The sequence below is a fragment of the Dysidea avara genome, chromosome 11 (assembly GCF_963678975.1).
Source record: "Dysidea avara chromosome 11, odDysAvar1.4, whole genome shotgun sequence".
In the NCBI taxonomy this organism is placed as follows: domain Eukaryota; kingdom Metazoa; phylum Porifera; class Demospongiae; order Dictyoceratida; family Dysideidae; genus Dysidea; species Dysidea avara.
In genome coordinates this window covers 8,383,979-8,400,389 of record NC_089282.1, presented here as the reverse complement: position 1 = coordinate 8,400,389, position 16,411 = coordinate 8,383,979, and the positions used below count along the sequence as shown (strand labels likewise).

The following is a 16,411-nucleotide window of genomic DNA, read 5'->3' as shown; positions in this document are numbered from 1 at the left end:
GGTTTCTTTGTAGCTGAACTCTCTACAAGGTAACTTCTTCTAGCTGATCTCTCTACAGGGTGATTTGTTTGTAGCTGAACGATCTACAAGGTAACTTCTTCTAGCTGATCTCTCTACAGGGTGGTTTCTTTGTAGCTGAACTCTCTAAAAGGTAACTTCTTCTAACTGATCTTTCTACAGGGCAATTTGTTTGTGGCTGTATTTCTACAGTGTGATTTGTTTGCAGCTGAACTCTCTACATGGTGGTTTCTTTGTAGCTGAACTCTCTACAAAGTAATTTCTTCTAGCTGATCTCTCTACAGGGTGATTTGTTTGTAGCTGAATTCTGTACAGGTGATTTGTTTGCAGTTGAGCTCTTTACAGAATGGTTTCTTTGTAGCTGAACTCTCTACAAGGTAACTTCTTCTAACTGATCTTTCTACAGGGCAATTTGTTCGTGGCAGAATTTTATACAGGGTGATTTCTTTGCAGCTGAACTCTCTACATGGTGGTTTCTTTGTAGCTGAACTCTCTACAAGGTAACTTCTTCTAGCTGATCTCTCTACAGGGTGATTTGTTTGTAGCTGAACGATCTACAAGGTAACTTCTTCTAGCTGATCTCTCTACAGGGAGATTTGTTTGTAGCTGAACTCTCTACAGGTGATTTGTTTGAAGCTGAACTCTCTAAATGATGGTTTCTTTGTAGCTGAACTCTCTACAAGTTAACTTCTTCTAGCTGATCTCTCTACATGGTGATTTGTTTGTAGCTGAATTCTGTATAGGTGATTTGTTTGCAGCTGAGCTCTTTAAATAATGGTTTCTTTGTAGCTGAATTCTCTCAAGGTAACTTCTTCTAGCTGATGTCTTTACAGGGTCACTAGTTTGTAGCTGAATTCTCTACATGGTGGTTTCTTTGTAACTGAACTCTCTACAAGGTAACTTTTTCTAGCTCATCTTTCTACAGGGTGATTTATTTGTAGCTGAATTCTTTACAGGTGACTTGTTTGCAGCTGAGCTCTTTAAAGAATGGTTTCTTTGTAGCTGAACTCTCTACAAGGTACCTTCTTCTAGCTGATGTCTCTACAAGGTCACTAGTTTGTAGCTGAGCTCTCTACATGGTGGTTTTTTTGTAACTGAACTCTCTACAAGGTGACCTCTTCTAGCTGATCTTTCTACAGTGTGATTTGTTTGAAACCGAACTCTCTACAAGGTAACTTCTTCTAGCTGATCTCTCTACAGGGAGATTTGTTTGTAGCTGAACTCTCTACATGATGGTTTCTTTGTAGCTGAACTCTCTACAAGGTAACTTCTTCTAGCTAATCTCTCTACAGGGAGATTTGTTTGTATCTGAACTCTCTACATGATGGTTTCTTTGTAGCTGAACTCTTTGCAAGGTAACTTCTTCTATTGATCTCTCCACAGGGCGATTTGTTTGTAGCTGAACTCTCTACATGGTGGTTTCTTTGTAGCTGAACTCTACAAGGTGATTTTTTCTAGCTGAACTATCTCTTTCCATAGTTGCATGAACTCCCTACAAGGTAACTTCTTCTAGCTGATCTCTCTACAGGGTGACTTGTGTGTAGCTGATCTCTATACAGGTTTCTTATTTCTAGCTGATCTCTTGAATTCTCTTCAGGGTGACTGCTCTATTAGGATGACTGCTCTATTAGAGTATCTCGATCTCGCACTTGCCGCACCAAGTTGGATTTCGTGTTATAACTCCGTGGCTTTAAGTCTGATTCTTCTACACCATTGATGAGCCTTTCTAAGATGATTACTCTATCTGTACAACGATTTTCAAAGCATTACCCTAAGCGGTTTATCTGGTAGGCGTGGCAAGCAGTCGTTTTTTTATTAGCTGATCTCGATTGCGTAATTGTTACACACTGTTGGTTTTTTCGTTGTATCTTCCTGGTTTTTAGCTCGATTTCTTTCAAACCACAAAAGGTTTGAGGTTCAATAGTTAACCTATTCACCCACCGATTTTCAGCTTCTTCCCATACGCGGTTTACCCTGTAGGCGTGACAACATATTGGTGTTATTTTTCGTTAATAATCGCTCATAACTCTTTGCCTGTTTATCGTATTCCAGCCAAAGTTGGTACCGAGATGCGCCTTTATATCCCCTTCTGTGTGCCAAATTTCAAGGCAATCGGATAACGCGTTCGCGTTTTATAGCAGTTTTTGTAAGTGTGCGACAAGAAAAAGAAAAATAAGAAGAAAGAAAAAAAAAAAAAACGAAACTGAGCCAATTTTTGAAGTCGCATATCTCGGGAACGCGCGAAGCGATTTCGCTCAAATTTGGAATGTGGAGTGCTGCAGTTGGAGGGAATGTCCACAGCAAAAATCGTCTTGTTTCATCAAGGAAGCACAGAGCTACGGAGGTGCGAAAATTGCGTTTTCTTTCTTCCTGTCAATATACTCACGGGTGTTACGTGCCGGCTTCTTGGGCCGCACGACACACTACCGTGTGTCTTGATTTGAGTCCAAATAGTCATCTCTCTGTGTTTAACATGCTGGCTTGTTTGACTCTTGTTTCTTTACTTTTTTTAGCGATCTCTACTCCCATGTTTTAATTTTTAAAATTATTTTTACACTAGTTTGTTTACTTTTTATAAATCCATTTATGGATAGCTAACATGATAATTTTAAACAGACTGTAGGACCAGGAGTCCTACAGACCTTCAGCACTTGTGCTGTAAATCCCAATAAATAAATAAATAAATAAAAATAAATGCATAATAAGAGGTGCTGGTGGTGCTTGATATTACTCAGTACTAAACATGCATGCATATCAAGTTATTATTATTATATGAAATGTGAAGGACTACCTTACAATGTTACCGCTACACCTGACTTACCTGCAGAGAGAGTGTCTGATGACCCTCCTTTCACTCATATCGGTATTGACTTTGCATGCTGGTCCTCTCTATGTCAAGGATTAGTCATCAAATCCATCTAAGATGTATTTTTGCTTATTTACTTGTTGTTCAACCAGAGCACTCCAACTGGAGCTTACTGATCTATATTCAGCTGAGTCGTTCTTGTTAGCATTCCGACATTTTGTAGCAAGAGGATGGGTAATTACCATCTACTATATGGTCTGATAATGCCAAGACTTTTAAGACTGAATCTAAGGAGAAAACTTTGTTCCCCAGAAGTGGTGAAGTACCTTACAACTAGTCGTATAACTTCGAAGTTTATTGTTGAAAGAGCACCATGGTGGGGAGGTTTTTGGTCTGTTTAGTTAAATGCAGTCTGAAGAAGTGTAAAGGTAGAGCCTTACTTACTCATGATGAACTGGGTACAATTTTGGTGGAAGTTGAATATGTGATTAACTCAAGACCCTCACCTATGTATTTGGTGACTCAGAGGGTATCAGCTACACATTGTCACCATCTCATTTGATATATGGCTTAAAGGTTTCCAACATACCTAATATTGGTCACTTTGAAATGATCAGCACCAGTGAAAGTTTGTCAAGACGTGCTAAGCATCATCATCAAACACTGCTTAGACACTTCACCAATCAGTGGAGATGTCAGTACTTGTTGAGCTTATGAGAGGATCATTCCTCACCTTCCAGATCATCAACAGTAAAGTCGGTGAAAGTTGGTGATGTTGTGATACTATGTGATGAATTGACAAAACGTACATTTTGGAAATTCAGCATTGTGACAGAACTTCTTACTGGAAGAGATGATCTAACCAGAGCAGCCATTGTTAAGACAGTGAATTCAAAAAGGACTCAGTTACTTCACCGCAACATCAAGCATCTTATTCTGAACACTATTAATGTTGAAACTTCTGATGATAGTTCTGTGTTAGTGACTAACAATGAACATCAAGATCTTTCTGCAGTTCCCGACTTACTCAAAAACGAGCTGCAGCTGTTAGTGCAGAGAAACGAAGATGACTTAACCATAACAATTAGTTTTTTTGTATACATGTGTGCATTTAGGCTAACTTTTTAATATTGTAATAGTTTTGGTTTACTTCCGAGCGCCAACCACCAGGAGTGTTAGATACTTTAATTATTCATAGGAAAATTTTGTAATCATTCACGTGATGAGTTAGTTGAGAAACACATGCCAATTGAGTTGGTGTGAAATTCATCTAACAAAATCGAACATTAATATCAGAAAACCCTCGGCCCCTTCGTAGCACCTCTTTGACCCACTGTGCTACATGCAAGTCACCCATTAGAGAGTTCAGCTACAAACAAATCACCTTGTAAAGAGTTCAGCCACAAACAAGTCAACCTTTAGAGAGTTCAGCTACTGTACAAACAAGTTATGCAGTATAAAGTTCAGCTACAACAAATCACCCAGTGGAGAGTTAAGCTACTGTACAAATTACCCTGTATAAAGTTCAGCAGCTACAACAAATCACCCGGTGGAGAGTTCAGAAGTTACCCTGTAGAGAGATCAGCTATACACATACGTAAGTCACCCAGTAGAGAGTGCAGCTACAATTACAAAATAATCATCTGTGTAGAGGGTTGAGATAAAACAAATAAGACTGTAAAGGGAAGTTCATGTGATCATTTTATACAGTAGGAATATCAAAATGTGTATTTACAGCAAAAAGCATTATCTACAAATAAAACTTCTGGTCTGGATTTGTTCCTCCATTGAAAACTACAGGTAAAAATAAACCCCGACCCAGATAATTACTAATAGTAGTGATATCTATACCAAAACAGCCAAGTTATATATAAAAAGGTGTGGACCCCAAAAGACATAATATACACCAAATTCACTTGAATTGTCATTTTTAATTTTTTTGTCCATCATGCACAGCTTGCATGATTACACATCTTTTTTTTTCACCTTGGCTTTTTGAAGGTCGCGATTGCACCCTTTTTTACAGCTTGGTACAGATTCATTTACGGAAAATTTGATACCAAAAAGACTTTAGCTCAGTTCCTACTTAAAAAACTGGTATTATGGTTGTATAACACTTAACAACTTTTACAACTGTTCAAATTTGTGCTGTATATCATCTAAAGTGTATAGTCAATTATGTGTGTAAAATGGTGTGTAAATGAATTGTTGTAGATGTGCATGTACAATTATACTAGTCAATTACTTATCACATCCAATTAGAGGTTCTTGAAACGCCTTGTAATTGTACTGAACTTCTGGAATTGCATTACTTAATTCTATATCTTGTTGGGTTATTGATGGTACTGGCTGTATAAAGTTGAAATGCTTTGCAAAGTAATTTCTTACAAGTACTACTAATGAGATGTTCTTAAGTGTCCTGTGTAGTACTAATTGGAAAAATGTAAAACTTGTAAACTGAATCAAAGCCAAGCCAACTAGTGTGTTTACTGCAGTGGAATTTGAAGTAGTGTACATTGAAGAGACAAAGAGTATTTGGATATTGAACAAAAGGAATAGTTCTTGGTGATTTTTAAGCTTGCTTTTAAAGGGAAACTTTGTTCCATACAAACATTCCATTGCTCCAAGTATAATAATTCCTATCATCATATTAGTGTTCCTGTCAAGAGTTACTATTCCATAAAACACTGCTCTTAATAGTAGTTGTATACCAGTCCAGTAATAGAACCTATCCTTGTATGGGCCTTGGAAAGCATCAAGTATTGGCTTGAAATGGTTTATAAGTTTAAATCGTGACAGTGTTCTAGTAAATATTAGGACCACATTGAATGGTAATAGTATTAAGAATAAAACAAGACACACGACAAATAGAAAACTGAACTTCAGTCCAAAGAGTTTAGTTTCTGTATCTACTGACCACACCAGTGTAGTGGTTTTGTTAGGAAGACTAGTTGTTGTGGAGTAAGAGAACAAGACACTGGATACAGTACGTAATATTTTAGTATAGGACAATAGGAATAGTGTAGCAAGAACTGGTAGAGCTCTGTGTGCAGTGAGCCTCTGTATTCTAGTAGAGTATCGACTTGTTATGATGAGTAATGTAGCAATGAAGATGAGGTAAATGGGAAATATCAGTTGTAGCCACACTTTAGCATAGTCATCCATACCATTGTAAAAACATGTTTCAATACCCAGGTCAAGGTTAAGCAATGAAGTTAGTATGTAAACATATTTGGTTGCTGTATAGTCGGAAAATAACACAGGGCCATTGATGCTCACAATATTTGCATAGAAAATTAGTCCATTTATGTCTCCTTCAGCAACTGTGAAGTTAGAAATAAAAAGAAACACAATTAACACAATTCCTGCTAAGGTGAAAGGTAAGAGAAGAAACAGATAGTAATTAGTACAATGTTTACACTGAGAAGTACCAAACACAGTACTGAGATCTTCTTTACATCTTCCACACAACAGACCAATCCTGTGAAACTGACATTGGGAGTCAGGATTGGAGAGGTTAAGATGTGATGAGTGGGGTAGACAATAATCAAATGGACATTGTAAGGATACCTGATAACCATGTTGTTTAACTTTAACCCAAGTATTGGCTGGCCTGACAACTGTTTGATCATCAATATTGCAGCTAATAGCAATTTGCAGCAGTGGATCACATTGACACATTTTTGTGACTTCATTAAATACAAATCCTACTGGACATGGTAAAATTTTAACACGATATGCATCATAAAATGGCTGACTAGACACTGCTTTAATTTGTTTTAGGGTTGTCATTACAACTCCTGACAAATATATTTCACAAGTTTTTCCATTCTTGTTGTAATGTACGTTGTAATTTATTTTTGTGCAATTGTTTCGGAAAAGCTGAATGCGTTCCACAATATTGTGACTTTTACATGCTCTGTTAGGTCCACCATCAATTGACACTATCACAGCAGATTCAACCTTTACTCTATTGCTGACAATAAAGTTGAGTGTGTACGTCTGTCCAGGGTAGACCGATCCTATTTCATCAACTGTACAGTTGTAGTTTTGGTCATCTGTGCAATAGCAAATGGTGTTAATGTTTTCCATAATTCCAATAGAGTTATTTATGTATGTTATAATTTGGTGATTTATCTCATGGGGATCTAAATACATGAATGTTGAAATGCCAGTCCAATCACAATGTGAAGTTGCAAACTTTCTGTTATACATGAAACCACCTATATTGTCTTTCACTAATATTTCATAGTGTGGTTGTTGAACTTTTCTGGATGCTGGATAGTTATGGTGTGATTTTACATATTGAAATAGGCAGCGGATATTATCTATCTCATGGAGTAACTTCCCATATCCACTTACTGTATAAAAGAACACTGAGAAGTTGTTCCCTATGATTTCAAGTATGGTTGCTTCAATTATGATGTAATGAATTACTATACAATAATGCATCTTATTATAGGAAAACCGGATGTGATTCTTAAAGTGTATCCGACTATTGATTGGTAGAATTATTACATGACTTACTATTTTATAAAACAACAATGGTCCATTTAGTAGCAGATTTGCTCCTTTCAACAGGATTACAGCATTACTACTGTTTATCACAGAAAGTGTTGTGTTTTGAATGACTGAATGTAGATTAGGTTTCCAAGATGATGATATCACATTTGTTAAGTGTATTTGTAGTATGGAAGTTGCTTTTATTTTAGTAAAACTGCTGTTCAAAATAGACACTACTGAATAACGAGACAAAGTTACTAACTGGTCTGCTTGTACCATAAATACTGCAGCTGAAGAAATTATGCTGGAAAAGTGACAGTCAACAAACTGAATCGTGTTGGCCATCTGATTATCATATTGCTTACCATATGTTCCATCACATTTTTTCAATGTGATTTTAATAATGTGATGTGAGAATATCATTCCAACTAACTTCATAGCTTTTATTGTAATATCATTCTGACCTTCACAATCTGAGCAGTAAATTTGTATGGGTTGATGTAGGTTAAGTTTTATATAACAAAAACTTATCTTGATTTTATAGGAATGTTGATATATTATAATTTTAATAGCACTATCATTTGTACAGCATCCATATTGTTCATAATAACTGATCTCTGTAGTAACATTACTTGTGGTATGATTGTGAACTAGTAATAGTTGGCCAGATTTAATGTTATTTATGTTTGAATTTCCCATAGCATCAAATACCACCAGACCACATTGTTGGTAATTGCACTCAAACACAGAATTCTGAACTACAATATCTGAACAATTGAATAGGAACAAACTGCTGAGAGAATTTGTGAAGTACTGGAATTTAGAATATGAATATCCACAATTCTTTATTGTTAGATTTGTAATATTTATATGTTTGGAGTTTCTAAAGGCTATATATGCTGGAGAACTACAATATATAATTGCATAATTTTTTCCTTTATTAGCGTTTCCATATAGTGATAAATTGTAAACATCATTCACAATCAAACTCTTTAAAAGGTAGTGTTTACCTGGTGAAAATTGCAATTCAAAATGGGAAGTAAAATACTTCTCAGATTTATTTAAATAATGACGTAGAGTATTACAACTGCTGTTAGTAGGATGGTGATCATCAGGTACCACACAATATAAAACAGAATTTGTAGTGTACAACAAGCTTGTTACTGTAATTAATAAGCATGGCAAAGTAATCAGCATTTCCATTATGCAACCGAAATATTATATGTACTTCACTGTATTTGCTTCAACTAAATTGTGATTTAAACTTACAAGGATCACTGTTTATTACCCTTGAAACTCTAATCTTGAAATATATGTGTATAGCATCCACTATTATCACCTTTATGTCTTTAAAATATATATACGTATATATACATGCCAATGCATGTGTCTAAATATATATATATATATATATGTGTATGCATGGATTGTGCAAAGACACAGCAAAAAGGCAATAATACTTTTATAGATGTTGATAAATACTTGAATAGATATTGGTATAATTGCACAATTGGTACAGTTACCACATTATTTTCAGTTTGCTCTTTGTGCTTTTGTACAATGCAATTGCCCCTGTTATTTTCAGTTTACACTTTGTATTTTTGTATAAGGAGGGGTTGTTTATTGTTACTAAATCCAACACTGTATATATAGCAGACAAGGTGTTGATTATGGTAGCACATGATGGCTTTCCTATGTTATCATTTAAACTTTCTATATGAATTGATTGCAGATGTGCTTCTTATACTGTTCTTCATTGGTAACACTTTTTACAGGCTGAACACACGTAGACAATGTAGCAAAAATGAACCTTGAACTACAAGAAATACTTTATCAGGTGCATAAACACTTTAGTAGTGACACATACAGCTGTATTAATGTGGATTTCACGCATGACATTAAGACTGGTTTTCCAAAATCAGGCCACATATAAAGCCCAACTGGGGTTGCAATACACTGAATACATAGAAACTTTTAAATTATTTATCAGGACAAAAATATCAGGAAATTGGTTGTTAATTTGTTGCAGTCACAAAGATGCTGAATTTGTTTGCTGCAACTGGTCATATTAACTATGCTAAGAATGCCTTTCTTTACTTGCAGTTGGTGTTGGAGTTGCCAAATGACTTTCCTTGGCTATATGAATTGTTCATTAATCAAGGATTTCATGCAGTCCATAGAAGTAGCAGATATTGGGCAGGATTATGGACAGATTTGGTTGTTGAGCAGGTTATGATGCAATATTTTAAAAGTTGTTGGGGGGGGGGGGGGGGGGGGGGCTAACCAGAGGAAGAGAAATTACAGAAAGTGTCCACCTCCAGTGGATCCTGAGACAAGTTTCCAAATATGAAAATAATTCTTAGTAGTGACTTTAATTGCCCTGTATTGACTGGTCTACTGGAACTCTTTTTGAATCATACATATCATCTACACTAAGAGACGCCCTTATCACAACAATGGATGATTTTCTGATGCAGCAAGTTGTGACCAAATCTTTGCTTTACTACAGATCCTGATCTGGTTCAATCCTGCCAACCTTTTCCTGGTGTAAGCGACCATGACATAGTGTTATTAAAATTCCAATTTCAAATCATTCCTCTAAAGAACCACAGAAGATAAATCTACCTTTACAGTAGGGAAAATTGGGATGCCATACGTGAAAACATTGTTACCATCTCGGATCAGTATTTTCTACAAAATCAAAACATTACAAAAACTGTTGAAGAAAACTGGCCTTTCTTTCACACTCACATTACAAAATTAATTGATAAACACATTCCTAGTAAATGTGTATCTAACTAAACAAATCGTCCCTAGATGTTAGCTTCTCTAAAAAGACTCAACAGAAAAAAGCAACAACTAAAACGGAGGGAATACAAAAACATTCATCAAAAAGTGTGCAATCTAATGAGACAGCAGCACACTAACTATCTTTTAGCACCTATGTTAACACACTTATTTCAATCCTCACTATAAGTACTGGAATCATACCATCTGTGTGGAAATAACCTTATGTCACACCAATATACAAAGCAGGATCAAGAAGTGATGCCTGAAATTTTCTTTAACATCCTGTTTTTTCATCCTGCTGTTTTGGTTGCCAGTTACTTTTATTTGCCTGTTTTACAGCCAAGGTGTTCTTTGGCGATCATAGTCAGTTGTAGTAACATTATTGATTCTTGACTACTCTAGATATCAGCTATTTCAGTTACCCATTAATTTCATGGAGTGTTTTCTACAGCTTATCTGTTTTTACATGGGGTTACAGATACTTGTAGTTTCTTGGACGCACCTTTTTAAAGGTGTTTTGGGGGGGTGGGGGTATCACTAATTTTTGTCAGTTATATAATTTACAGACCCAATGTTCAAGCTATGGGGGGTGTATGATGAATTCTGCCTTGTAGAGATGTTACAACCAAACACAAATCTGCTGATAGGTGGTGAGCATATAACATACAACCCTATAGTAGTGGTTAATTTTTATTAGGGCATGGGCCAGTGGAATTTACTGCAATTTACTGGTCAGACCAGTAATGGCTACAGTCAGGGTTACCAAAGATGTGTGTAAAGCACTTATTTGCAAAGCATGCTCTTCTAGGTGATCTTGGGGAATGCCACCATCTTGAAATAGTAACTCTGAGATTGCATCTGGGATCTGGGAGTGTTTTCAGACAGAAATGCAAATATTCAGCTATATTGTTCAATGACTGTTCTATTAGAGTATTTTATTGCCTGACTGTTCTATTGGAGTATATCAATCATTCTGTACTTATCAATGAATGAAACCTGCTATGGCAACACTGCCATAGTGGCCGTAGTGTCCTGAGGACAAATTATCAACTTGATTTGCGACTCGTAGAGCAAGATGCTTTGCTGAGGGTTATGACGGAGATCACAAACATCATGCTATTATTTTTATTTCACTACATACAAACACATGCTTACAAGCACAAGACACACACAAAATGTGCAAACACTATACACACACACACACACACACACACACACACACACACACACACACACACACACACACACACACACACACACACACACACACACACACACACACACCACATATTGGTTGTACTTGAACAAGTTAATATCGTGAAATGCTCTTGTAGGTGAGCTGGTAGTGCCCTTACTTAGTGTTTGCAGGAAAGAAAATTGTGTTGTACATCCCATTAATTACACATGTCACTCCAGAGTTAAGCCATGAGGATATCCAAACAAATGTCTTTGGTGTTGCCACAGGTTAGTTGCACGTGTGTTTAATTTAAGGTTAAGTTCAGTGCCTGCTTGTTCTTTTACAGGTCTCACTTAATCTTGTGTCATCATGCAGACATCCCGGCATGAAATTTGAATATTGTGTAAGCTGTGTGGAACAACCCCAACTCATATACACAGTCACCAGCAAACCACGAACCACATTCAAGCAATCTGTTTCAAAAGTTGAAAGCCACAACACAAGCTCCATGGTGCAATAATGGAAATAAATAAGTTCCACCTGACTGACAATTATCACGTGACCTATTTAGGGGATATCTCTTGGAAAGTCCCTGAACAGTAGCACCTCAAGTGAAAAGTGAACACACGTGATACGTGATTTATATTATTATTATTGAAGGCAGTCCATGTCTTGAGAGGGAAGTATGAATAATAATTAAACACTAAAATACATAAAGTACATGTACCGCATTGTAGAGCCATAACTAAGCAAGTTCCACCCGACTGACAATAATCATGTCATCTATTTAGGGGAAATCTCTTGGAAAGTCCCTGTTACACTTCAAGTGAACACACGTGATATGCAGTTTATATTAATTGTTAATGGCAGTCCATGTCTTGAGAGGGAAATACGAATGATAAACATTTGTCATATTGTAACTGGAGTGGTGAAACATACTTTAACTGATTTGAAACTAAAATACGTACACCGCTTGGAGAAGTCGAATGGATATTGAATGGATATTGAAGAGTCGAGAATACCACGATCTATGCCAGAATACTGATGTACTCAGCTCTTCATGGAGGTTCAGTAACGAAAAGAGAAGTGGAGGTTCAGTAACGAAACGAGGAGTGGAGGTTCAGAAACGAAACGAGGAGTGAAGAAAGATGAGGCTAATGTATAAAGTGCCACATCGCCTCACACTGATGAACTGCGTGCCGGTATGCGATTGGTTTTGACTGTCAGACGTCTGCACTGACTAGTGCACATTCACTGAGACCAAGCTGAAAGCTTCTGTGATGGTACCAACTTGAGTAGCAGCAAATACTAGTATTATCTGGCTCATGGATGGATTGTCAACAAGGTTTACTCGTACAGACTAAACAGCTTTTGGTATTGTCACTCTAGTCAGTGCCAATTTAGAAGTCCTGGAACTGTAGGTGGAAGAAGTAAGGTAATGTACATGATGCTTGCATGTACAAAAAATACTCATTCACATTGCATACTAGTCTAAATAACTAAATTTATGTACAGTGAAACCTGTGCACTGTATAGGAAGGTCACTGCCGGGCCAACTTGTGAATCCTCAAACGTGTTATTTGTGTAAAAAGTGACATATTTTGGGTGTGTTGTATTTAATGCCCGCCTGTTGGTTTTTACAGGTAATCTGGTCATAGTATGCAGTAGCAGTTGGATGCCGTCATGGTACATACATAACTTGGGACCAGGTAGGAAGTCATGAATTTTAAGTAAGTTTACATACAGAAGAATTGTATTATCTTGTGTGTTCCTTTTATAGCTCTCCATTGTCAACTGTACATGGATCGACTATAGTGACATCAAGGGTGTAGTGAATTTCCAGGTCCGTCTAAGGAACATAGTTGTTAATTATTTTGGGATACTGTTATGGTGGCACCCCCCCCCGTGTCATGCTTATAAAGATATTTTCCAGTATGCAGATTTTAGTCATATTGTATTTAATGTCCACTTGTTGACTTTTGTAGGTTGATTGTGTTGTCAGATATCCAAGCAAGTGTCTTTGGTGTTGCGACCGATGTTCCAGGTTAGTTACATGTGTATTTAATTTAAGGTAAAGTTCAGTGCCTGCTTGTTCCTTTACAGGTGTCACTTAATCTTGTGTCATTATGCAGACATTCAAGAAATCGTCACTGGTGTTAAACTATTTTTAGTAATGTCTTGATGTTGATTAAAGTTGTGTTACATGTTGTAATAGCATTGTTGTATGTTTACCATAAGGCAAGAAATTTTCGTGGATTTTGCGGCCATCTTATCCATGAAATTTGAATTGCGCAGGTTGTGTGGAACAACCCCAACTTATATACACAGTCACCGGCAAACAACAAACCACATTCCAGTAATCCGTTACAAAACTTGAAAGCCACAACAGAAGCTAATGCACAGTCACTGGCAAACCACATTCCGTCACAGTGCCATGGTATGTGCATGAAATCCACATCACAAGCTCAATGGTGCACACTACATAGAAGTGATAACCCTATAGGCTTGTTTCCTTTTGTATTTACCTTACCCTTGTGGTTAATCTATTAAAAATTAAATAGAAGATTCTTAAAACACCTTTCCTAGTGACTTTGTTCTTCACACCTTGTTTATAAGGCATCTGGCAATTATGAACTCTCTTCACACCTTGTTTATGAGACATCTGGCGAATATAAACGCTCTCATTGGGCGTGGCACTAAACGGAATCTAAAAGATTTCTGCTTAAAATGCCATCCCTAGGGAACTTACGCTTCTGCATGCTTTCACTACTTGTTTATCAGACATTGGGGCTTGTGTCCACATCGTGTCTTTAAAAGTTATTGCAGGGATCAGAGGTTTGCTCGAAGAAAATACGCGTATGGGCAAACCAGAATTAGATAGTGTCAGTATTAGATGGACTGCACAAACATGGGTATGTTGACAGGTATAACGTGACGGTAGGTGCAACATAAGGTAGAGAAATAGAGTGAAATATGTGAAAATACGTGTATTCATATTTTAGCGAGGTCGCAAGACAATGATGATGATGACTCCTAAAGATTTTTTTATCACGTAATGCCATACAAATCTATTGAGAGATGTTGCATAATCCAGGACTAACATATGGAGAGATAGCAGAAGCAGTGTGTTTCCTATGTAGGAGGAAAAAAAAAATATATATTTTACAGTTATGAACAAAGGCCATCAATAAAAGATCATGAGCATTCAAGACATGTTAACAAGGTATGTGCAGATGTTCAGCTATAAGTGAGTCCCATGAAGCATACAAAAGTCAGGAAGTTTTTCACTTTTCCAAAAACACATTAATTTATCCTACCAATTAGCCAATGATGGCTAGGTTGTGATGGAGATACTAACACACTTATTGTTCAATGTGCACTTCAATTTGCAATTTAAGGAAGTGAAGTGAGTGCTGTAGCTGATGACAATGATGTTCTTGTGATACTGGTGCACGACTGGAAACAGAACATGGCAAGTATATATTTTCTTTTGGAAGTTGGAAAAAAATTGAAGATTTCGAATATGGCTGTACAAGTAGGTACTATGATAACATCATATCTTCCCTTTTTGCATGCTTGGAGTGGTTGTGTTACAACATAGATATCTGTGACAAGGCAATGAAGAAGATAAAATATTGCAATGATGTGCAAACGATTGCAGAGTTGATGATGGATCTCAATGCTACAGTTGAACAGATTGGAGAAGTTGGAGTTCAATTTTTTGTTATTTTATTTGGTGGGAAACAGTCTGATTCATTAAACAGTCTCAGATATGCTAAGTATATGGAAATGTGCTTCAGCTAAAACCATTGATCCCCAAAATCTCAAGAACAGCACACTTTCACAGCTTATGTGTGCATCTGCAAGTTATTCATTGGAAGGAACTTAATACTGAATCTCCAAGTCTTGATCCCCATTACTATGGAGCTGGAAGTTAGAAGGTTCAAGGCTACAACCAATTAAGACAGACATGGAACCAGTACCACGGAGCTTACTTAAATTCATACAAAGCAAATGCAAGATTTCTATTGCAAATCCATGTGGTAGCAACATAATGTTCTTGCTGTAAACATAGATTAAAGTGTGTTGCAGTATGTGGCGATTGTAGGGAAGAGAGTTGCAGAAATGCTGAGGAAACTGTTTACAATTATTGTGACAAAATACTTGTTCAGAACTTACATGAGTCTTATTTTTACAGTCAAACAACAAATATGCAATGTATTTCTTATAAGAAAATAAGTCTCAAGGATATTGACTTAGAATATTCCAAATGTCCTACAACTAAATTGGGTATTTAGTTAAATTTATAATTTGTCATTTCATTAATATCACAGCAATAGTACCTTATTCAACAATCATAATGGAGTCAGATGAATTCTCACCCAGTTTTGCATTAGTAATCATTAAAATTTTGAATTGTATATTTGGTAGCATCAAAAATGCAGTAGTTGCAACATCAGTACCAAATTTAAATAGTCCCTTTATTCTTAAGAAGCAGAGATTTTTGTTGATAAAGAACATATCATTTATAAACATCACAATCAAAACTGCATTTATAAGACTATCACAGGGGCGGATCTAGGATTTTTTGAAAGGGGGGCTTAGCTGGACAGGGACATGGGTAACTAGCCAGACATTAGAAGATATACCAAGCCTTCTCACAAGGCCCTAGTGGTAACATTCATGTAGTATCATATCCATGGTCAATTAGCTATTTGAAACAATGACTACATTAGTGTGTGAGCAATGTAGGGGGTCTGGGCATAGGCGGCGGAAAGGGGGGGCTAGGGGGCTAAAGCCCCCCTCAGAATGATATCACACCGAAATTATCTTTCTTGGAGTGGGGCTGAAAACAGTGATAAAGATCGAGATACTCTAATAGAGCAGTCACTCTAATAAAGTAGTCAGTGTGTAGCGAGCTATGTAAGGATTTTTATGTAGTTTATCAGCTAGAAATGGTAGCTGGTGAGGTGGAAAGCTCTTGTCAGTTGGTTGTGACCTTTTTTTTTTTTTTGGTCTCACCTTACCAAACTATAGAAATAAGTCTGGGTCAGCCTTCTTCTGCTGCTGGGTCTGGGGGCATGCCCCCAGTAAATGTTTGAAAATTAGACCCTCTA

General features: G+C 36.8%; 1 long non-coding RNA gene across 1 annotated transcript; it reads left to right on the top strand.

The window, feature by feature from the left end:
• Positions 1-11,493: 11,493 nt before the first annotated feature.
• On the top strand, positions 11,494-13,625 carry LOC136238822 (uncharacterized). The gene is made up of 6 exons (XR_010693209.1): positions 11,494-11,581; positions 11,641-12,729; positions 12,938-13,024; positions 13,075-13,137; positions 13,280-13,338; positions 13,398-13,625. It is a non-coding gene; the product is annotated as an uncharacterized lncRNA (long non-coding RNA).
• Positions 13,626-16,411: the final 2,786 nt, after the last annotated feature.